Below are 24,078 nucleotides of genomic sequence, written 5' to 3'. Positions count from 1 at the left end.
TTACCTGAAGCTAACACTTCGGCTCCATGTGTGCATAGGAATGCTAAGGGCTCCGCACTGATTTGGCAGAAAGAAGCCGGTCAAGAACCCCAGCTTCAGCTCATTCGCCTCTCCACAGGGTGGCAGCATTTTCAAGTCTGCTCGAGTGCAAACCTGGGGAAGGAGTCCCAGCAGAATTCGGAGGGAGAAATAAGCATGGGCAGAAGACACCTATCGACTCAACTCTTGTTTCGGGAAACTAGATCGGCTCTCCCGTATGTGCGTGGAGTCCTCAGTGCCATCCACGTAACGCAAAGGAACAAAACTGTAGAGAACCCGTGCCTCAGCAAAGATCGCCCTTCCTGAGCGGGAACTTCATGTATTGTGTGTTTTTGTGAAAGCATGAGAAATGGAACCTACACGTAACTCGGAGTGAGAAGCAGGCCTGGAAGGAAGGCTGCTGTCGACTCACCTCTTGTTTGAGGAGATTAGCACTGCTGCACCCTGTGTGCCTGGATGCCTAGTTACCAGGCTACTAACACCAAGAATCAATCCTATAGAGTGACTGCGCTTCAGTTAACATTGCCGTTCCTGAAGCAGGAGGAATTTGACACTGCTCGTGTACGAGACACCGGGGAAAGGGTCCCATACGTGAAATGGAGTGAGAAACAGGCCGGTGCGGAAGGCAGCTCTCAAGTCACCTCTGGTTTATGAGGCTAGTACCCTTGCCCCGGGGGTGCCTGCAGGCCTAAAGCCAACCACCTAACTCAAAGGAACAACTCTGTAGGGAATTTCTGCTTCGGCTAAAAGAGCCATGCCTCAGGGTGGACGCATTTTGCTGTGTGCATGCGTGAGCGCGCTGCAGGTGAGCCCAAAACCATTTTCCTTGTGAGACCCAGGCCCCGGAAGAAGCCAGAACACGACTCCCCACTTGCTCCATGAAGCTAGAACTGCGGTCCCAATTTTGCTTGGAAGTCTAATAGATAGCTTTCTAACTCGGAGAAACAACACTGTAGAGAAACCGTGCTTTAGCTACTGTCGACCTCTCTGTGGGCGAAGCAGTTTAGGGTGTACTGTGGCTGAGAGCCTGGGGACGGTTTCCATTTCGTAATATCGGGGGAGAGAAAGGCCGGTACATAATGCAGCTCTGAACTCACTACATGGTTATGGGGAAAGTTCCGTTCCCCCGTGGGAGTGTGCAGGCTTAAACACAGCCACCTTACTCGACGGAAAAACTCGGTTGAGAGCCTGTGCTGCAGGTAAAACAGCTGCTCCTGAGTGTGGAAGCATTTTGTTGTGTGCGTGCGTGAGAGCACTGCAAGGGAGTCCAAAGCTTTTTGCGAGTGAGACTCAGGCCCCAGCGAAAGGCAGAACACCACTCCCCATGTGTTTCATCAAGCTAGCACGGCAGCCCCACTTTTGCATGGAAGTCTAATAGCTAGCGTTGTAACTCGAAGAAACAACAGTGTAGAGAAACGGTGCCTTAGCTACCGTCGACCTCTCTGTGGGCGAAGCAGTTTAGGGTAAACTGTGGCTGAGAGCCTGGGGACGGTTTCAATATCGTAATATCAGGGAGAGACAGGCGGGTACAGAAGGCAGCTCTCAACTCACATCATGGTTATGCGGATAGTACCGTTGCCCAGGGTGTGTGTGCCGGTTTAAACACAGCCACCTAATTCAAAGGAAAAACTCCCTTGAGAGCCTGTGCTGCAGGTAAAACAGCTGCTCCTGTGGGTGGAAGCATTTTGTTGTGTGCGTGCGTGAGAGCACGGCAAGGGAGTCCAAAGCTTTTTGCGAGTGAGACTCAGGCCCGAGCGAAAGGCAGAACACGTCTCCCCATGTGATTCATCAAACTAGCACGGCAGCCCCATTTTGGCATGGAAGGCCAATAGCTAGCGTTCTAACTCGAAGAAACGACACTGTAGAGAAACCGTGCTTTAGCTACCGTCGACCTCTCTGTGGGTGAAGTAGTTGAGGGTGTACTGTGGCTGAGAGCCTGGGGACGGTTTCCATTTCGTAATATCGGGGGAGAGACAGGTCGGTACAGAAGGCACCTCTCAACTCACTACATGGTTATGGGGCTAGTTCCGTTGCCCAGGGTGTGTTTGCTGGCTTAAAGACAGCCACCTAACTCAAAGGAAAAACACGGTAGAGAATCCGTGCTTCAGCTAAAACAGCCGCTCCTGAGGGTGGAAGCATTGGGTTGTGTGCGTGCGTGAGAGGACTGCAAGGGAGTCCAAAGTTTCTGCGAGTGAGACTCAGGCCCCAGCAAAAGGCAGAACACGACTCCCCGTGTGTTTCCTTTAGCTAGCACTGCGGCCCTACTTTTGCATGGAAGTCTAATCGCTAGCGTTCTTCCTGGAAGAAACAACACGGTAGAGAAACCGTGCTTTAGCTACCATCCACCTCTCTGAGGGAGGAAGCACTTTCCAGGCTACCGTGGGTGAGAGCCTGAGGAACGGGTTCCTTACGTGAAACCGAGGGAGAAGGAGTCCGGGCCAGAAGGCTCCTCTCGACTCAGCTCTTGTTACCTGAAGCTAACACTTCGGCTCCATGTGTGCATAGGAATGCTAAGGGCTCCGCACTGATTTGGCAGAAAGAAGCCGGTCAAGAACCCCAGCTTCAGCTCATTCGCCTCTCCACAGGGTGGCAGCATTTTCAAGTCTGCTCGAGTGCAAACCTGGGGAAGGAGTCCCAGCAGAATTCGGAGGGAGAAATAAGCATGGGCAGAAGACACCTATCGACTCAACTCTTGTTTCGGGAAACTAGATCGGCTCTCCCGTGTGTGCGTGGAGTCCTCAGTGCCATCCACGTAACGCAAAGGAACAAAACTGTAGAGAACCCGTGCCTCAGCAAAGATCGCCCTTCCTGAGCGGGAACTTCATGTATTGTGTGTTTTTGTGAAAGCATGAGAAATGGAACCTACACGTAACCCGGAGTGAGAAGCAGGCCTGGAAGGAAGGCTGCTGTCGACTCACCTCTTGTTTGAGGAGATTAGCACTGCTGCACCCTGTGTGCCTGGATGCCTAGTTACCAGGCTACTAACACCAAGAATCAATCCTATAGAGTGACTGCGCTTCAGTTAACATTGCCGTTCCTGAAGCAGGAGGAATTTGACACTGCTCGTGTACGAGACACCGGGGAAAGGGTCCCATACGTGAAATGGAGTGAGAAACAGGCCGGTGCGGAAGGCAGCTCTCAAGTCACCTCTGGTTTATGAGGCTAGTACCCTTGCCCCGGGGGTGCCTGCAGGCCTAAAGCCAACCACCTAACTCAAAGGAACAACTCTGTAGGGAATTTCTGCTTCGGCTAAAAGAGCCATGCCTCAGGGTGGACGCATTTTGCTGTGTGCATGCGTGAGCGCGCTGCAGGTGAGCCCAAAACCATTTTCCTTGTGAGACCCAGGCCCCGGAAGAAGCCAGAACACGACTCCCCACTTGCTCCATGAAGCTAGAACTGCGGTCCCAATTTTGCTTGGAAGTCTAATAGATAGCTTTCTAACTCGGAGAAACAACACTGTAGAGAAACCGTGCTTTAGCTACTGTCGACCTCTCTGTGGGCGAAGCAGTTTAGGGTGTACTGTGGCTGAGAGCCTGGGGACGGTTTCCATTTCGTAATATCGGGGGAGAGAAAGGCCGGTACATAATGCAGCTCTGAACTCACTACATGGTTATGGGGAAAGTTCCGTTCCCCCGTGGGAGTGTGCAGGCTTAAACACAGCCACCTTACTCGACGGAAAAACTCGGTTGAGAGCCTGTGCTGCAGGTAAAACAGCTGCTCCTGAGTGTGGAAGCATTTTGTTGTGTGCGTGCGTGAGAGCACTGCAAGGGAGTCCAAAGCTTTTTGCGAGTGAGACTCAGGCCCCAGCGAAAGGCAGAACACCACTCCCCATGTGTTTCATCAAGCTAGCACGGCAGCCCCACTTTTGCATGGAAGTCTAATAGCTAGCGTTGTAACTCGAAGAAACAACAGTGTAGAGAAACGGTGCCTTAGCTACCGTCGACCTCTCTGTGGGCGAAGCAGTTTAGGGTAAACTGTGGCTGAGAGCCTGGGGACGGTTTCAATATCGTAATATCAGGGAGAGACAGGCGGGTACAGAAGGCAGCTCTCAACTCACATCATGGTTATGCGGATAGTACCGTTGCCCAGGGTGTGTGTGCCGGTTTAAACACAGCCACCTAATTCAAAGGAAAAACTCCCTTGAGAGCCTGTGCTGCAGGTAAAACAGCTGCTCCTGTGGGTGGAAGCATTTTGTTGTGTGCGTGCGTGAGAGCACGGCAAGGGAGTCCAAAGCTTTTTGCGAGTGAGACTCAGGCCCGAGCGAAAGGCAGAACACGTCTCCCCATGTGATTCATCAAACTAGCACGGCAGCCCCATTTTGGCATGGAAGGCCAATAGCTAGCGTTCTAACTCGAAGAAACGACACTGTAGAGAAACCGTGCTTTAGCTACCGTCGACCTCTCTGTGGGTGAAGTAGTTGAGGGTGTACTGTGGCTGAGAGCCTGGGGACGGTTTCCATTTCGTAATATCGGGGGAGAGACAGGTCGGTACAGAAGGCACCTCTCAACTCACTACATGGTTATGGGGCTAGTTCCGTTGCCCAGGGTGTGTTTGCTGGCTTAAAGACAGCCACCTAACTCAAAGGAAAAACACGGTAGAGAATCCGTGCTTCAGCTAAAACAGCCGCTCCTGAGGGTGGAAGCATTGGGTTGTGTGCGTGCGTGAGAGGACTGCAAGGGAGTCCAAAGTTTCTGCGAGTGAGACTCAGGCCCCAGCAAAAGGCAGAACACGACTCCCCGTGTGTTTCCTTTAGCTAGCACTGCGGCCCTACTTTTGCATGGAAGTCTAATCGCTAGCGTTCTTCCTGGAAGAAACAACACGGTAGAGAAACCGTGCTTTAGCTACCATCCACCTCTCTGAGGGAGGAAGCACTTTCCAGGCTACCGTGGGTGAGAGCCTGAGGAACGGGTTCCTTACGTGAAACCGAGGGAGAAGGAGTCCGGGCCAGAAGGCTCCTCTCGACTCAGCTCTTGTTACCTGAAGCTAACACTTCGGCTCCATGTGTGCATAGGAATGCTAAGGGCTCCGCACTGATTTGGCAGAAAGAAGCCGGTCAAGAACCCCAGCTTCAGCTCATTCGCCTCTCCACAGGGTGGCAGCATTTTCAAGTCTGCTCGAGTGCAAACCTGGGGAAGGAGTCCCAGCAGAATTCGGAGGGAGAAATAAGCATGGGCAGAAGACACCTATCGACTCAACTCTTGTTTCGGGAAACTAGATCGGCTCTCCCGTGTGTGCGTGGAGTCCTCAGTGCCATCCACGTAACGCAAAGGAACAAAACTGTAGAGAACCCGTGCCTCAGCAAAGATCGCCCTTCCTGAGCGGGAACTTCATGTATTGTGTGTTTTTGTGAAAGCATGAGAAATGGAACCTACACGTAACCCGGAGTGAGAAGCAGGCCTGGAAGGAAGGCTGCTGTCGACTCACCTCTTGTTTGAGGAGATTAGCACTGCTGCACCCTGTGTGCCTGGATGCCTAGTTACCAGGCTACTAACACCAAGAATCAATCCTATAGAGTGACTGCGCTTCAGTTAACATTGCCGTTCCTGAAGCAGGAGGAATTTGACACTGCTCGTGTACGAGACACCGGGGAAAGGGTCCCATACGTGAAATGGAGTGAGAAACAGGCCGGTGCGGAAGGCAGCTCTCAAGTCACCTCTGGTTTATGAGGCTAGTACCCTTGCCCCGGGGGTGCCTGCAGGCCTAAAGCCAACCACCTAACTCAAAGGAACAACTCTGTAGGGAATTTCTGCTTCGGCTAAAAGAGCCATGCCTCAGGGTGGACGCATTTTGCTGTGTGCATGCGTGAGCGCGCTGCAGGTGAGCCCAAAACCATTTTCCTTGTGAGACCCAGGCCCCGGAAGAAGCCAGAACACGACTCCCCACTTGCTCCATGAAGCTAGAACTGCGGTCCCAATTTTGCTTGGAAGTCTAATAGATAGCTTTCTAACTCGGAGAAACAACACTGTAGAGAAACCGTGCTTTAGCTACTGTCGACCTCTCTGTGGGCGAAGCAGTTTAGGGTGTACTGTGGCTGAGAGCCTGGGGACGGTTTCCATTTCGTAATATCGGGGGAGAGAAAGGCCGGTACATAATGCAGCTCTGAACTCACTACATGGTTATGGGGAAAGTTCCGTTCCCCCGTGGGAGTGTGCAGGCTTAAACACAGCCACCTTACTCGACGGAAAAACTCGGTTGAGAGCCTGTGCTGCAGGTAAAACAGCTGCTCCTGAGTGTGGAAGCATTTTGTTGTGTGCGTGCGTGAGAGCACTGCAAGGGAGTCCAAAGCTTTTTGCGAGTGAGACTCAGGCCCCAGCGAAAGGCAGAACACCACTCCCCATGTGTTTCATCAAGCTAGCACGGCAGCCCCACTTTTGCATGGAAGTCTAATAGCTAGCGTTGTAACTCGAAGAAACAACAGTGTAGAGAAACGGTGCCTTAGCTACCGTCGACCTCTCTGTGGGCGAAGCAGTTTAGGGTAAACTGTGGCTGAGAGCCTGGGGACGGTTTCAATATCGTAATATCAGGGAGAGACAGGCGGGTACAGAAGGCAGCTCTCAACTCACATCATGGTTATGCGGATAGTACCGTTGCCCAGGGTGTGTGTGCCGGTTTAAACACAGCCACCTAATTCAAAGGAAAAACTCCCTTGAGAGCCTGTGCTGCAGGTAAAACAGCTGCTCCTGTGGGTGGAAGCATTTTGTTGTGTGCGTGCGTGAGAGCACGGCAAGGGAGTCCAAAGCTTTTTGCGAGTGAGACTCAGGCCCGAGCGAAAGGCAGAACACGTCTCCCCATGTGATTCATCAAACTAGCACGGCAGCCCCATTTTGGCATGGAAGGCCAATAGCTAGCGTTCTAACTCGAAGAAACGACACTGTAGAGAAACCGTGCTTTAGCTACCGTCGACCTCTCTGTGGGTGAAGTAGTTGAGGGTGTACTGTGGCTGAGAGCCTGGGGACGGTTTCCATTTCGTAATATCGGGGGAGAGACAGGTCGGTACAGAAGGCACCTCTCAACTCACTACATGGTTATGGGGCTAGTTCCGTTGCCCAGGGTGTGTTTGCTGGCTTAAAGACAGCCACCTAACTCAAAGGAAAAACACGGTAGAGAATCCGTGCTTCAGCTAAAACAGCCGCTCCTGAGGGTGGAAGCATTGGGTTGTGTGCGTGCGTGAGAGGACTGCAAGGGAGTCCAAAGTTTCTGCGAGTGAGACTCAGGCCCCAGCAAAAGGCAGAACACGACTCCCCGTGTGTTTCCTTTAGCTAGCACTGCGGCCCTACTTTTGCATGGAAGTCTAATCGCTAGCGTTCTTCCTGGAAGAAACAACACGGTAGAGAAACCGTGCTTTAGCTACCATCCACCTCTCTGAGGGAGGAAGCACTTTCCAGGCTACCGTGGGTGAGAGCCTGAGGAACGGGTTCCTTACGTGAAACCGAGGGAGAAGGAGTCCGGGCCAGAAGGCTCCTCTCGACTCAGCTCTTGTTACCTGAAGCTAACACTTCGGCTCCATGTGTGCATAGGAATGCTAAGGGCTCCGCACTGATTTGGCAGAAAGAAGCCGGTCAAGAACCCCAGCTTCAGCTCATTCGCCTCTCCACAGGGTGGCAGCATTTTCAAGTCTGCTCGAGTGCAAACCTGGGGAAGGAGTCCCAGCAGAATTCGGAGGGAGAAATAAGCATGGGCAGAAGACACCTATCGACTCAACTCTTGTTTCGGGAAACTAGATCGGCTCTCCCGTGTGTGCGTGGAGTCCTCAGTGCCATCCACGTAACGCAAAGGAACAAAACTGTAGAGAACCCGTGCCTCAGCAAAGATCGCCCTTCCTGAGCGGGAACTTCATGTATTGTGTGTTTTTGTGAAAGCATGAGAAATGGAACCTACACGTAACCCGGAGTGAGAAGCAGGCCTGGAAGGAAGGCTGCTGTCGACTCACCTCTTGTTTGAGGAGATTAGCACTGCTGCACCCTGTGTGCCTGGATGCCTAGTTACCAGGCTACTAACACCAAGAATCAATCCTATAGAGTGACTGCGCTTCAGTTAACATTGCCGTTCCTGAAGCAGGAGGAATTTGACACTGCTCGTGTACGAGACACCGGGGAAAGGGTCCCATACGTGAAATGGAGTGAGAAACAGGCCGGTGCGGAAGGCAGCTCTCAAGTCACCTCTGGTTTATGAGGCTAGTACCCTTGCCCCGGGGGTGCCTGCAGGCCTAAAGCCAACCACCTAACTCAAAGGAACAACTCTGTAGGGAATTTCTGCTTCTGCTAAAAGAGCCATGCCTCAGGGTGGACGCATTTTGCTGTGTGCATGCGTGAGCGCACTGCAGGTGAGCCCAAAACCATTTTCCTTGTGAGACCCAGGCCCCGGAAGAAGCCAGAACACGACTCCCCACTTGCTCCATGAAGCTAGAACTGCGGTCCCAATTTTGCTTGGAAGTCTAATAGATAGCTTTCTAACTCGGAGAAACAACACTGTAGAGAAACCGTGCTTTAGCTACTGTCGACCTCTCTGTGGGCGAAGCAGTTTAGGGTGTACTGTGGCTGAGAGCCTGGGGACGGTTTCCATTTCGTAATATCGGGGGAGAGAAAGGCCGGTACATAATGCAGCTCTGAACTCACTACATGGTTATGGGGAAAGTTCCGTTCCCCCGTGGGAGTGTGCAGGCTTAAACACAGCCACCTTACTCGACGGAAAAACTCGGTTGAGAGCCTGTGCTGCAGGTAAAACAGCTGCTCCTGAGTGTGGAAGCATTTTGTTGTGTGCGTGCGTGAGAGCACTGCAAGGGAGTCCAAAGCTTTTTGCGAGTGAGACTCAGGCCCCAGCGAAAGGCAGAACACCACTCCCCATGTGTTTCATCAAGCTAGCACGGCAGCCCCACTTTTGCATGGAAGTCTAATAGCTAGCGTTGTAACTCGAAGAAACAACAGTGTAGAGAAACGGTGCCTTAGCTACCGTCGACCTCTCTGTGGGCGAAGCAGTTTAGGGTAAACTGTGGCTGAGAGCCTGGGGACGGTTTCAATATCGTAATATCAGGGAGAGACAGGCCGGTACAGAAGGCAGCTCTCAATTCACATCATGGTTATGCGGATAGTACCGTTGCCCAGGGTGTGTGTGCCGGTTTAAACACAGCCACCTAATTCAAAGGAAAAACTCCCTTGAGAGCCTGTGCTGCAGGTAAAACAGCTGCTCCTGTGGGTGGAAGCATTTTGTTGTGTGCGTGCGTGAGAGCACGGCAAGGGAGTCCAAAGCTTTTTGCGAGTGAGACTCAGGCCCGAGCGAAAGGCAGAACACGTCTCCCCATGTGATTCATCAAACTAGCACGGCAGCCCCATTTTGGCATGGAAGGCCAATAGCTAGCGTTCTAACTCGAAGAAACGACACTGTAGAGAAACCGTGCTTTAGCTACCGTCGACCTCTCTGTGGGTGAAGTAGTTGAGGGTGTACTGTGGCTGAGAGCCTGGGGACGGTTTCCATTTCGTAATATCGGGGGAGAGACAGGTCGGTACAGAAGGCACCTCTCAACTCACTACATGGTTATGGGGCTAGTTCCGTTGCCCAGGGTGTGTTTGCTGGCTTAAAGACAGCCACCTAACTCAAAGGAAAAACACGGTAGAGAATCCGTGCTTCAGCTAAAACAGCCGCTCCTGAGGGTGGAAGCATTGGGTTGTGTGCGTGCGTGAGAGGACTGCAAGGGAGTCCAAAGTTTCTGCGAGTGAGACTCAGGCCCCAGCAAAAGGCAGAACACGACTCCCCGTGTGTTTCCTTTAGCTAGCACTGCGGCCCTACTTTTGCATGGAAGTCTAATCGCTAGCGTTCTTCCTGGAAGAAACAACACGGTAGAGAAACCGTGCTTTAGCTACCATCCACCTCTCTGAGGGAGGAAGCACTTTCCAGGCTACCGTGGGTGAGAGCCTGAGGAACGGGTTCCTTACGTGAAACCGAGGGAGAAGGAGTCCGGGCCAGAAGGCTCCTCTCGACTCAGCTCTTGTTACCTGAAGCTAACACTTCGGCTCCATGTGTGCATAGGAATGCTAAGGGCTCCGCACTGATTTGGCAGAAAGAAGCCGGTCAAGAACCCCAGCTTCAGCTCATTCGCCTCTCCACAGGGTGGCAGCATTTTCAAGTCTGCTCGAGTGCAAACCTGGGGAAGGAGTCCCAGCAGAATTCGGAGGGAGAAATAAGCATGGGCAGAAGACACCTATCGACTCAACTCTTGTTTCGGGAAACTAGATCGGCTCTCCCGTGTGTGCGTGGAGTCCTCAGTGCCATCCACGTAACGCAAAGGAACAAAACTGTAGAGAACCCGTGCCTCAGCAAAGATCGCCCTTCCTGAGCGGGAACTTCATGTATTGTGTGTTTTTGTGAAAGCATGAGAAATGGAACCTACACGTAACTCGGAGTGAGAAGCAGGCCTGGAAGGAAGGCTGCTGTCGACTCACCTCTTGTTTGAGGAGATTAGCACTGCTGCACCCTGTGTGCCTGGATGCCTAGTTACCAGGCTACTAACACCAAGAATCAATCCTATAGAGTGACTGCGCTTCAGTTAACATTGCCGTTCCTGAAGCAGGAGGAATTTGACACTGCTCGTGTACGAGACACCGGGGAAAGGGTCCCATACGTGAAATGGAGTGAGAAACAGGCCGGTGCGGAAGGCAGCTCTCAAGTCACCTCTGGTTTATGAGGCTAGTACCCTTGCCCCGGGGGTGCCTGCAGGCCTAAAGCCAACCACCTAACTCAAAGGAACAACTCTGTAGGGAATTTCTGCTTCGGCTAAAAGAGCCATGCCTCAGGGTGGACGCATTTTGCTGTGTGCATGCGTGAGCGCACTGCAGGTGAGCCCAAAACCATTTTCCTTGTGAGACCCAGGCCCCGGAAGAAGCCAGAACACGACTCCCCACTTGCTCCATGAAGCTAGAACTGCGGTCCCAATTTTGCTTGGAAGTCTAATAGATAGCTTTCTAACTCGGAGAAACAACACTGTAGAGAAACCGTGCTTTAGCTACTGTCGACCTCTCTGTGGGCGAAGCAGTTTAGGGTGTACTGTGGCTGAGAGCCTGGGGACGGTTTCCATTTCGTAATATCGGGGGAGAGAAAGGCCGGTACATAATGCAGCTCTGAACTCACTACATGGTTATGGGGAAAGTTCCGTTCCCCCGTGGGAGTGTGCAGGCTTAAACACAGCCACCTTACTCGACGGAAAAACTCGGTTGAGAGCCTGTGCTGCAGGTAAAACAGCTGCTCCTGAGTGTGGAAGCATTTTGTTGTGTGCGTGCGTGAGAGCACTGCAAGGGAGTCCAAAGCTTTTTGCGAGTGAGACTCAGGCCCCAGCGAAAGGCAGAACACCACTCCCCATGTGTTTCATCAAGCTAGCACGGCAGCCCCACTTTTGCATGGAAGTCTAATAGCTAGCGTTGTAACTCGAAGAAACAACAGTGTAGAGAAACGGTGCCTTAGCTACCGTCGACCTCTCTGTGGGCGAAGCAGTTTAGGGTAAACTGTGGCTGAGAGCCTGGGGACGGTTTCAATATCGTAATATCAGGGAGAGACAGGCGGGTACAGAAGGCAGCTCTCAACTCACATCATGGTTATGCGGATAGTACCGTTGCCCAGGGTGTGTGTGCCGGTTTAAACACAGCCACCTAATTCAAAGGAAAAACTCCCTTGAGAGCCTGTGCTGCAGGTAAAACAGCTGCTCCTGTGGGTGGAAGCATTTTGTTGTGTGCGTGCGTGAGAGCACGGCAAGGGAGTCCAAAGCTTTTTGCGAGTGAGACTCAGGCCCGAGCGAAAGGCAGAACACGTCTCCCCATGTGATTCATCAAACTAGCACGGCAGCCCCATTTTGGCATGGAAGGCCAATAGCTAGCGTTCTAACTCGAAGAAACGACACTGTAGAGAAACCGTGCTTTAGCTACCGTCGACCTCTCTGTGGGTGAAGTAGTTGAGGGTGTACTGTGGCTGAGAGCCTGGGGACGGTTTCCATTTCGTAATATCGGGGGAGAGACAGGTCGGTACAGAAGGCACCTCTCAACTCACTACATGGTTATGGGGCTAGTTCCGTTGCCCAGGGTGTGTTTGCTGGCTTAAAGACAGCCACCTAACTCAAAGGAAAAACACGGTAGAGAATCCGTGCTTCAGCTAAAACAGCCGCTCCTGAGGGTGGAAGCATTGGGTTGTGTGCGTGCGTGAGAGGACTGCAAGGGAGTCCAAAGTTTCTGCGAGTGAGACTCAGGCCCCAGCAAAAGGCAGAACACGACTCCCCGTGTGTTTCCTTTAGCTAGCACTGCGGCCCTACTTTTGCATGGAAGTCTAATCGCTAGCGTTCTTCCTGGAAGAAACAACACGGTAGAGAAACCGTGCTTTAGCTACCATCCACCTCTCTGAGGGAGGAAGCACTTTCCAGGCTACCGTGGGTGAGAGCCTGAGGAACGGGTTCCTTACGTGAAACCGAGGGAGAAGGAGTCCGGGCCAGAAGGCTCCTCTCGACTCAGCTCTTGTTACCTGAAGCTAACACTTCGGCTCCATGTGTGCATAGGAATGCTAAGGGCTCCGCACTGATTTGGCAGAAAGAAGCCGGTCAAGAACCCCAGCTTCAGCTCATTCGCCTCTCCACAGGGTGGCAGCATTTTCAAGTCTGCTCGAGTGCAAACCTGGGGAAGGAGTCCCAGCAGAATTCGGAGGGAGAAATAAGCATGGGCAGAAGACACCTATCGACTCAACTCTTGTTTCGGGAAACTAGATCGGCTCTCCCGTATGTGCGTGGAGTCCTCAGTGCCATCCACGTAACGCAAAGGAACAAAACTGTAGAGAACCCGTGCCTCAGCAAAGATCGCCCTTCCTGAGCGGGAACTTCATGTATTGTGTGTTTTTGTGAAAGCATGAGAAATGGAACCTACACGTAACTCGGAGTGAGAAGCAGGCCTGGAAGGAAGGCTGCTGTCGACTCACCTCTTGTTTGAGGAGATTAGCACTGCTGCACCCTGTGTGCCTGGATGCCTAGTTACCAGGCTACTAACACCAAGAATCAATCCTATAGAGTGACTGCGCTTCAGTTAACATTGCCGTTCCTGAAGCAGGAGGAATTTGACACTGCTCGTGTACGAGACACCGGGGAAAGGGTCCCATACGTGAAATGGAGTGAGAAACAGGCCGGTGCGGAAGGCAGCTCTCAAGTCACCTCTGGTTTATGAGGCTAGTACCCTTGCCCCGGGGGTGCCTGCAGGCCTAAAGCCAACCACCTAACTCAAAGGAACAACTCTGTAGGGAATTTCTGCTTCGGCTAAAAGAGCCATGCCTCAGGGTGGACGCATTTTGCTGTGTGCATGCGTGAGCGCGCTGCAGGTGAGCCCAAAACCATTTTCCTTGTGAGACCCAGGCCCCGGAAGAAGCCAGAACACGACTCCCCACTTGCTCCATGAAGCTAGAACTGCGGTCCCAATTTTGCTTGGAAGTCTAATAGATAGCTTTCTAACTCGGAGAAACAACACTGTAGAGAAACCGTGCTTTAGCTACTGTCGACCTCTCTGTGGGCGAAGCAGTTTAGGGTGTACTGTGGCTGAGAGCCTGGGGACGGTTTCCATTTCGTAATATCGGGGGAGAGAAAGGCCGGTACATAATGCAGCTCTGAACTCACTACATGGTTATGGGGAAAGTTCCGTTCCCCCGTGGGAGTGTGCAGGCTTAAACACAGCCACCTTACTCGACGGAAAAACTCGGTTGAGAGCCTGTGCTGCAGGTAAAACAGCTGCTCCTGAGTGTGGAAGCATTTTGTTGTGTGCGTGCGTGAGAGCACTGCAAGGGAGTCCAAAGCTTTTTGCGAGTGAGACTCAGGCCCCAGCGAAAGGCAGAACACCACTCCCCATGTGTTTCATCAAGCTAGCACGGCAGCCCCACTTTTGCATGGAAGTCTAATAGCTAGCGTTGTAACTCGAAGAAACAACAGTGTAGAGAAACGGTGCCTTAGCTACCGTCGACCTCTCTGTGGGCGAAGCAGTTTAGGGTAAACTGTGGCTGAGAGCCTGGGGACGGTTTCAATATCGTAATATCAGGGAGAGACAGGCGGGTACAGAAGGCAGCTCTCAACTCACATCATGGTTATGCGGATAGTACCGTTGCCCAGGGTGTGTGTGCCGGTTTAAACACAGCCACCTAATTCAAAGGAAAAACTCCCTTGAGAGCCTGTGCTGCAGGTAAAACAGCTGCTCCTGTGGGTGGAAGCATTTTGTTGTGTGCGTGCGTGAGAGCACGGCAAGGGAGTCCAAAGCTTTTTGCGAGTGAGACTCAGGCCCGAGCGAAAGGCAGAACACGTCTCCCCATGTGATTCATCAAACTAGCACGGCAGCCCCATTTTGGCATGGAAGGCCAATAGCTAGCGTTCTAACTCGAAGAAACGACACTGTAGAGAAACCGTGCTTTAGCTACCGTCGACCTCTCTGTGGGTGAAGTAGTTGAGGGTGTACTGTGGCTGAGAGCCTGGGGACGGTTTCCATTTCGTAATATCGGGGGAGAGACAGGTCGGTACAGAAGGCACCTCTCAACTCACTACATGGTTATGGGGCTAGTTCCGTTGCCCAGGGTGTGTTTGCTGGCTTAAAGACAGCCACCTAACTCAAAGGAAAAACACGGTAGAGAATCCGTGCTTCAGCTAAAACAGCCGCTCCTGAGGGTGGAAGCATTGGGTTGTGTGCGTGCGTGAGAGGACTGCAAGGGAGTCCAAAGTTTCTGCGAGTGAGACTCAGGCCCCAGCAAAAGGCAGAACACGACTCCCCGTGTGTTTCCTTTAGCTAGCACTGCGGCCCTACTTTTGCATGGAAGTCTAATCGCTAGCGTTCTTCCTGGAAGAAACAACACGGTAGAGAAACCGTGCTTTAGCTACCATCCACCTCTCTGAGGGAGGAAGCACTTTCCAGGCTACCGTGGGTGAGAGCCTGAGGAACGGGTTCCTTACGTGAAACCGAGGGAGAAGGAGTCCGGGCCAGAAGGCTCCTCTCGACTCAGCTCTTGTTACCTGAAGCTAACACTTCGGCTCCATGTGTGCATAGGAATGCTAAGGGCTCCGCACTGATTTGGCAGAAAGAAGCCGGTCAAGAACCCCAGCTTCAGCTCATTCGCCTCTCCACAGGGTGGCAGCATTTTCAAGTCTGCTCGAGTGCAAACCTGGGGAAGGAGTCCCAGCAGAATTCGGAGGGAGAAATAAGCATGGGCAGAAGACACCTATCGACTCAACTCTTGTTTCGGGAAACTAGATCGGCTCTCCCGTGTGTGCGTGGAGTCCTCAGTGCCATCCACGTAACGCAAAGGAACAAAACTGTAGAGAACCCGTGCCTCAGCAAAGATCGCCCTTCCTGAGCGGGAACTTCATGTATTGTGTGTTTTTGTGAAAGCATGAGAAATGGAACCTACACGTAACCCGGAGTGAGAAGCAGGCCTGGAAGGAAGGCTGCTGTCGACTCACCTCTTGTTTGAGGAGATTAGCACTGCTGCACCCTGTGTGCCTGGATGCCTAGTTACCAGGCTACTAACACCAAGAATCAATCCTATAGAGTGACTGCGCTTCAGTTAACATTGCCGTTCCTGAAGCAGGAGGAATTTGACACTGCTCGTGTACGAGACACCGGGGAAAGGGTCCCATACGTGAAATGGAGTGAGAAACAGGCCGGTGCGGAAGGCAGCTCTCAAGTCACCTCTGGTTTATGAGGCTAGTACCCTTGCCCCGGGGGTGCCTGCAGGCCTAAAGCCAACCACCTAACTCAAAGGAACAACTCTGTAGGGAATTTCTGCTTCGGCTAAAAGAGCCATGCCTCAGGGTGGACGCATTTTGCTGTGTGCATGCGTGAGCGCGCTGCAGGTGAGCCCAAAACCATTTTCCTTGTGAGACCCAGGCCCCGGAAGAAGCCAGAACACGACTCCCCACTTGCTCCATGAAGCTAGAACTGCGGTCCCAATTTTGCTTGGAAGTCTAATAGATAGCTTTCTAACTCGGAGAAACAACACTGTAGAGAAACCGTGCTTTAGCTACTGTCGACCTCTCTGTGGGCGAAGCAGTTTAGGGTGTACTGTGGCTGAGAGCCTGGGGACGGTTTCCATTTCGTAATATCGGGGGAGAGAAAGGCCGGTACATAATGCAGCTCTGAACTCACTACATGGTTATGGGGAAAGTTCCGTTCCCCCGTGGGAGTGTGCAGGCTTAAACACAGCCACCTTACTCGACGGAAAAACTCGGTTGAGAGCCTGTGCTGCAGGTAAAACAGCTGCTCCTGAGTGTGGAAGCATTTTGTTGTGTGCGTGCGTGAGAGCACTGCAAGGGAGTCCAAAGCTTTTTGCGAGTGAGACTCAGGCCCCAGCGAAAGGCAGAACACCACTCCCCATGTGTTTCATCAAGCTAGCACGGCAGCCCCACTTTTGCATGGAAGTCTAATAGCTAGCGTTGTAACTCGAAGAAACAACAGTGTAGAGAAACGGTGCCTTAGCTACCGTCGACCTCTCTGTGGGCGAAGCAGTTTAGGGTAAACTGTGGCTGAGAGCCTGGGGACGGTTTCAATATCGTAATATCAGGGAGAGACAGGCGGGTACAGAAGGCAGCTCTCAACTCACATCATGGTTATGCGGATAGTACCGTTGCCCAGGGTGTGTGTGCCGGTTTAAACACAGCCACCTAATTCAAAGGAAAAACTCCCTTGAGAGCCTGTGCTGCAGGTAAAACAGCTGCTCCTGTGGGTGGAAGCATTTTGTTGTGTGCGTGCGTGAGAGCACGGCAAGGGAGTCCAAAGCTTTTTGCGAGTGAGACTCAGGCCCGAGCGAAAGGCAGAACACGTCTCCCCATGTGATTCATCAAACTAGCACGGCAGCCCCATTTTGGCATGGAAGGCCAATAGCTAGCGTTCTAACTCGAAGAAACGACACTGTAGAGAAACCGTGCTTTAGCTACCGTCGACCTCTCTGTGGGTGAAGTAGTTGAGGGTGTACTGTGGCTGAGAGCCTGGGGACGGTTTCCATTTCGTAATATCGGGGGAGAGACAGGTCGGTACAGAAGGCACCTCTCAACTCACTACATGGTTATGGGGCTAGTTCCGTTGCCCAGGGTGTGTTTGCTGGCTTAAAGACAGCCACCTAACTCAAAGGAAAAACACGGTAGAGAATCCGTGCTTCAGCTAAAACAGCCGCTCCTGAGGGTGGAAGCATTGGGTTGTGTGCGTGCGTGAGAGGACTGCAAGGGAGTCCAAAGTTTCTGCGAGTGAGACTCAGGCCCCAGCAAAAGGCAGAACACGACTCCCCGTGTGTTTCCTTTAGCTAGCACTGCGGCCCTACTTTTGCATGGAAGTCTAATCGCTAGCGTTCTTCCTGGAAGAAACAACACGGTAGAGAAACCGTGCTTTAGCTACCATCCACCTCTCTGAGGGAGGAAGCACTTTCCAGGCTACCGTGGGTGAGAGCCTGAGGAACGGGTTCCTTACGTGAAACCGAGGGAGAAGGAGTCCGGGCCAGAAGGCTCCTCTCGACTCAGCTCTTGTTACCTGAAGCTAACACTTCGGCTCCATGTGTGCATAGGAATGCTAAGGGCTCCGCACTGATTTGGCAGAAAGAAGCCGGTCAAGAACCCCAGCTTCAGCTCATTCGCCTCTCCACAGGGTGGCAGCATTTTCAAGTCTGCTCGAGTGCAAACCTGGGGAAGGAGTCCCAGCAGAATTCGGAGGGAGAAATAAGCATGGGCAGAAGACACCTATCGACTCAACTCTTGTTTCGGGAAACTAGATCGGCTCTCCCGTGTGTGCGTGGAGTCCTCAGTGCCATCCACGTAACGCAAAGGAACAAAACTGTAGAGAACCCGTGCCTCAGCAAAGATCGCCCTTCCTGAGCGGGAACTTCATGTATTGTGTGTTTTTGTGAAAGCATGAGAAATGGAACCTACACGTAACCCGGAGTGAGAAGCAGGCCTGGAAGGAAGGCTGCTGTCGACTCACCTCTTGTTTGAGGAGATTAGCACTGCTGCACCCTGTGTGCCTGGATGCCTAGTTACCAGGCTACTAACACCAAGAATCAATCCTATAGAGTGACTGCGCTTCAGTTAACATTGCCGTTCCTGAAGCAGGAGGAATTTGACACTGCTCGTGTACGAGACACCGGGGAAAGGGTCCCATACGTGAAATGGAGTGAGAAACAGGCCGGTGCGGAAGGCAGCTCTCAAGTCACCTCTGGTTTATGAGGCTAGTACCCTTGCCCCGGGGGTGCCTGCAGGCCTAAAGCCAACCACCTAACTCAAAGGAACAACTCTGTAGGGAATTTCTGCTTCGGCTAAAAGAGCCATGCCTCAGGGTGGACGCATTTTGCTGTGTGCATGCGTGAGCGCGCTGCAGGTGAGCCCAAAACCATTTTCCTTGTGAGACCCAGGCCCCGGAAGAAGCCAGAACACGACTCCCCACTTGCTCCATGAAGCTAGAACTGCGGTCCCAATTTTGCTTGGAAGTCTAATAGATAGCTTTCTAACTCGGAGAAACAACACTGTAGAGAAACCGTGCTTTAGCTACTGTCGACCTCTCTGTGGGCGAAGCAGTTTAGGGTGTACTGTGGCTGAGAGCCTGGGGACGGTTTCCATTTCGTAATATCGGGGGAGAGAAAGGCCGGTACATAATGCAGCTCTGAACTCACTACATGGTTATGGGGAAAGTTCCGTTCCCCCGTGGGAGTGTGCAGGCTTAAACACAGCCACCTTACTCGACGGAAAAACTCGGTTGAGAGCCTGTGCTGCAGGTAAAACAGCTGCTCCTGAGTGTGGAAGCATTTTGTTGTGTGCGTGCGTGAGAGCACTGCAAGGGAGTCCAAAGCTTTTTGCGAGTGAGACTCAGGCCCCAGCGAAAGGCAGAACACCACTCCCCATGTGTTTCATCAAGCTAGCACGGCAGCCCCACTTTTGCATGGAAGTCTAATAGCTAGCGTTGTAACTCGAAGAAACAACAGTGTAGAGAAACGGTGCCTTAGCTACCGTCGACCTCTCTGTGGGCGAAGCAGTTTAGGGTAAACTGTGGCTGAGAGCCTGGGGACGGTTTCAATATCGTAATATCAGGGAGAGACAGGCGGGTACAGAAGGCAGCTCTCAACTCACATCATGGTTATGCGGATAGTACCGTTGCCCAGGGTGTGTGTGCCGGTTTAAACACAGCCACCTAATTCAAAGGAAAAACTCCCTTGAGAGCCTGTGCTGCAGGTAAAACAGCTGCTCCTGTGGGTGGAAGCATTTTGTTGTGTGCGTGCGTGAGAGCACGGCAAGGGAGTCCAAAGCTTTTTGCGAGTGAGACTCAGGCCCGAGCGAAAGGCAGAACACGTCTCCCCATGTGATTCATCAAACTAGCACGGCAGCCCCATTTTGGCATGGAAGGCCAATAGCTAGCGTTCTAACTCGAAGAAACGACACTGTAGAGAAACCGTGCTTTAGCTACCGTCGACCTCTCTGTGGGTGAAGTAGTTGAGGGTGTACTGTGGCTGAGAGCCTGGGGACGGTTTCCATTTCGTAATATCGGGGGAGAGACAGGTCGGTACAGAAGGCACCTCTCAACTCACTACATGGTTATGGGGCTAGTTCCGTTGCCCAGGGTGTGTTTGCTGGCTTAAAGACAGCCACCTAACTCAAAGGAAAAACACGGTAGAGAATCCGTGCTTCAGCTAAAACAGCCGCTCCTGAGGGTGGAAGCATTGGGTTGTGTGCGTGCGTGAGAGGACTGCAAGGGAGTCCAAAGTTTCTGCGAGTGAGACTCAGGCCCCAGCAAAAGGCAGAACACGACTCCCCGTGTGTTTCCTTTAGCTAGCACTGCGGCCCTACTTTTGCATGGAAGTCTAATCGCTAGCGTTCTTCCTGGAAGAAACAACACGGTAGAGAAACCGTGCTTTAGCTACCATCCACCTCTCTGAGGGAGGAAGCACTTTCCAGGCTACCGTGGGTGAGAGCCTGAGGAACGGGTTCCTTACGTGAAACCGAGGGAGAAGGAGTCCGGGCCAGAAGGCTCCTCTCGACTCAGCTCTTGTTACCTGAAGCTAACACTTCGGCTCCATGTGTGCATAGGAATGCTAAGGGCTCCGCACTGATTTGGCAGAAAGAAGCCGGTCAAGAACCCCAGCTTCAGCTCATTCGCCTCTCCACAGGGTGGCAGCATTTTCAAGTCTGCTCGAGTGCAAACCTGGGGAAGGAGTCCCAGCAGAATTCGGAGGGAGAAATAAGCATGGGCAGAAGACACCTATCGACTCAACTCTTGTTTCGGGAAACTAGATCGGCTCTCCCGTGTGTGCGTGGAGTCCTCAGTGCCATCCACATAACGCAAAGGAACAAAACTGTAGAGAACCCGTGCCTCAGCAAAGATCGCCCTTCCTGAGCGGGAACTTCATGTATTGTGTGTTTTTGTGAAAGCATGAGAAATGGAACCTACACGTAACTCGGAGTGAGAAGCAGGCCTGGAAGGAAGGCTGCTGTCGACTCACCTCTTGTTTGAGGAGATTAGCACTGCTGCACCCTGTGTGCCTGGATGCCTAGTTACCAGGCTACTAACACCAAGAATCAATCCTATAGAGTGACTGCGCTTCAGTTAACATTGCCGTTCCTGAAGCAGGAGGAATTTGACACTGCTCGTGTACGAGACACCGGGGAAAGGGTCCCATACGTGAAATGGAGTGAGAAACAGGCCGGTGCGGAAGGCAGCTCTCAAGTCACCTCTGGTTTATGAGGCTAGTACCCTTGCCCCGGGGGTGCCTGCAGGCCTAAAGCCAACCACCTAACTCAAAGGAACAACTCTGTAGGGAATTTCTGCTTCGGCTAAAAGAGCCATGCCTCAGGGTGGACGCATTTTGCTGTGTGCATGCGTGAGCGCGCTGCAGGTGAGCCCAAAACCATTTTCCTTGTGAGACCCAGGCCCCGGAAGAAGCCAGAACACGACTCCCCACTTGCTCCATGAAGCTAGAACTGCGGTCCCAATTTTGCTTGGAAGTCTAATAGATAGCTTTCTAACTCGGAGAAACAACACTGTAGAGAAACCGTGCTTTAGCTACTGTCGACCTCTCTGTGGGCGAAGCAGTTTAGGGTGTACTGTGGCTGAGAGCCTGGGGACGGTTTCCATTTCGTAATATCGGGGGAGAGAAAGGCCGGTACATAATGCAGCTCTGAACTCACTACATGGTTATGGGGAAAGTTCCGTTCCCCCGTGGGAGTGTGCAGGCTTAAACACAGCCACCTTACTCGACGGAAAAACTCGGTTGAGAGCCTGTGCTGCAGGTAAAACAGCTGCTCCTGAGTGTGGAAGCATTTTGTTGTGTGCGTGCGTGAGAGCACTGCAAGGGAGTCCAAAGCTTTTTGCGAGTGAGACTCAGGCCCCAGCGAAAGGCAGAACACCACTCCCCATGTGTTTCATCAAGCTAGCACGGCAGCCCCACTTTTGCATGGAAGTCTAATAGCTAGCGTTGTAACTCGAAGAAACAACAGTGTAGAGAAACGGTGCCTTAGCTACCGTCGACCTCTCTGTGGGCGAAGCAGTTTAGGGTAAACTGTGGCTGAGAGCCTGGGGACGGTTTCAATATCGTAATATCAGGGAGAGACAGGCGGGTACAGAAGGCAGCTCTCAACTCACATCATGGTTATGCGGATAGTACCGTTGCCCAGGGTGTGTGTGCCGGTTTAAACACAGCCACCTAATTCAAAGGAAAAACTCCCTTGAGAGCCTGTGCTGCAGGTAAAACAGCTGCTCCTGTGGGTGGAAGCATTTTGTTGTGTGCGTGCGTGAGAGCACGGCAAGGGAGTCCAAAGCTTTTTGCGAGTGAGACTCAGGCCCGAGCGAAAGGCAGAACACGTCTCCCCATGTGATTCATCAAACTAGCACGGCAGCCCCATTTTGGCATGGAAGGCCAATAGCTAGCGTTCTAACTCGAAGAAACGACACTGTAGAGAAACCGTGCTTTAGCTACCGTCGACCTCTCTGTGGGTGAAGTAGTTGAGGGTGTACTGTGGCTGAGAGCCTGGGGACGGTTTCCATTTCGTAATATCGGGGGAGAGACAGGTCGGTACAGAAGGCACCTCTCAACTCACTACATGGTTATGGGGCTAGTTCCGTTGCCCAGGGTGTGTTTGCTGGCTTAAAGACAGCCACCTAACTCAAAGGAAAAACACGGTAGAGAATCCGTGCTTCAGCTAAAACAGCCGCTCCTGAGGGTGGAAGCATTGGGTTGTGTGCGTGCGTGAGAGGACTGCAAGGGAGTCCAAAGTTTCTGCGAGTGAGACTCAGGCCCCAGCAAAAGGCAGAACACGACTCCCCGTGTGTTTCCTTTAGCTAGCACTGCGGCCCTACTTTTGCATGGAAGTCTAATCGCTAGCGTTCTTCCTGGAAGAAACAACACGGTAGAGAAACCGTGCTTTAGCTACCATCCACCTCTCTGAGGGAGGAAGCACTTTCCAGGCTACCGTGGGTGAGAGCCTGAGGAACGGGTTCCTTACGTGAAACCGAGGGAGAAGGAGTCCGGGCCAGAAGGCTCCTCTCGACTCAGCTCTTGTTACCTGAAGCTAACACTTCGGCTCCATGTGTGCATAGGAATGCTAAGGGCTCCGCACTGATTTGGCAGAAAGAAGCCGGTCAAGAACCCCAGCTTCAGCTCATTCGCCTCTCCACAGGGTGGCAGCATTTTCAAGTCTGCTCGAGTGCAAACCTGGGGAAGGAGTCCCAGCAGAATTCGGAGGGAGAAATAAGCATGGGCAGAAGACACCTATCGACTCAACTCTTGTTTCGGGAAACTAGATCGGCTCTCCCGTGTGTGCGTGGAGTCCTCAGTGCCATCCACGTAACGCAAAGGAACAAAACTGTAGAGAACCCGTGCCTCAGCAAAGATCGCCCTTCCTGAGCGGGAACTTCATGTATTGTGTGTTTTTGTGAAAGCATGAGAAATGGAACCTACACGTAACCCGGAGTGAGAAGCAGGCCTGGAAGGAAGGCTGCTGTCGACTCACCTCTTGTTTGAGGAGATTAGCACTGCTGCACCCTGTGTGCCTGGATGCCTAGTTACCAGGCTACTAACACCAAGAATCAATCCTATAGAGTGACTGCGCTTCAGTTAACATTGCCGTTCCTGAAGCAGGAGGAATTTGACACTGCTCGTGTACGAGACACCGGGGAAAGGGTCCCATACGTGAAATGGAGTGAGAAACAGGCCGGTGCGGAAGGCAGCTCTCAAGTCACCTCTGGTTTATGAGGCTAGTACCCTTGCCCCGGGGGTGCCTGCAGGCCTAAAGCCAACCACCTAACTCAAAGGAACAACTCTGTAGGGAATTTCTGCTTCGGCTAAAAGAGCCATGCCTCAGGGTGGACGCATTTTGCTGTGTGCATGCGTGAGCGCGCTGCAGGTGAGCCCAAAACCATTTTCCTTGTGAGACCCAGGCCCCGGAAGAAGCCAGAACACGACTCCCCACTTGCTCCATGAAGCTAGAACTGCGGTCCCAATTTTGCTTGGAAGTCTAATAGATAGCTTTCTAACTCGGAGAAACAACACTGTAGAGAAACCGTGCTTTAGCTACTGTCGACCTCTCTGTGGGCGAAGCAGTTTAGGGTGTACTGTGGCTGAGAGCCTGGGGACGGTTTCCATTTCGTAATATCGGGGGAGAGAAAGGCCGGTACATAATGCAGCTCTGAACTCACTACATGGTTATGGGGAAAGTTCCGTTCCCCCGTGGGAGTGTGCAGGCTTAAACACAGCCACCTTACTCGACGGAAAAACTCGGTTGAGAGCCTGTGCTGCAGGTAAAACAGCTGCTCCTGAGTGTGGAAGCATTTTGTTGTGTGCGTGCGTGAGAGCACTGCAAGGGAGTCCAAAGCTTTTTGCGAGTGAGACTCAGGCCCCAGCGAAAGGCAGAACACCACTCCCCATGTGTTTCATCAAGCTAGCACGGCAGCCCCACTTTTGCATGGAAGTCTAATAGCTAGCGTTGTAACTCGAAGAAACAACAGTGTAGAGAAACGGTGCCTTAGCTACCGTCGACCTCTCTGTGGGCGAAGCAGTTTAGGGTAAACTGTGGCTGAGAGCCTG

Source organism: Halichoerus grypus, chromosome X, assembly GCF_964656455.1.
Source record: "Halichoerus grypus chromosome X, mHalGry1.hap1.1, whole genome shotgun sequence".
In the NCBI taxonomy this organism is placed as follows: Eukaryota; Metazoa; Chordata; class Mammalia; order Carnivora; family Phocidae; genus Halichoerus; species Halichoerus grypus.
Note: the sequence above shows the minus strand (reverse complement) of the source record.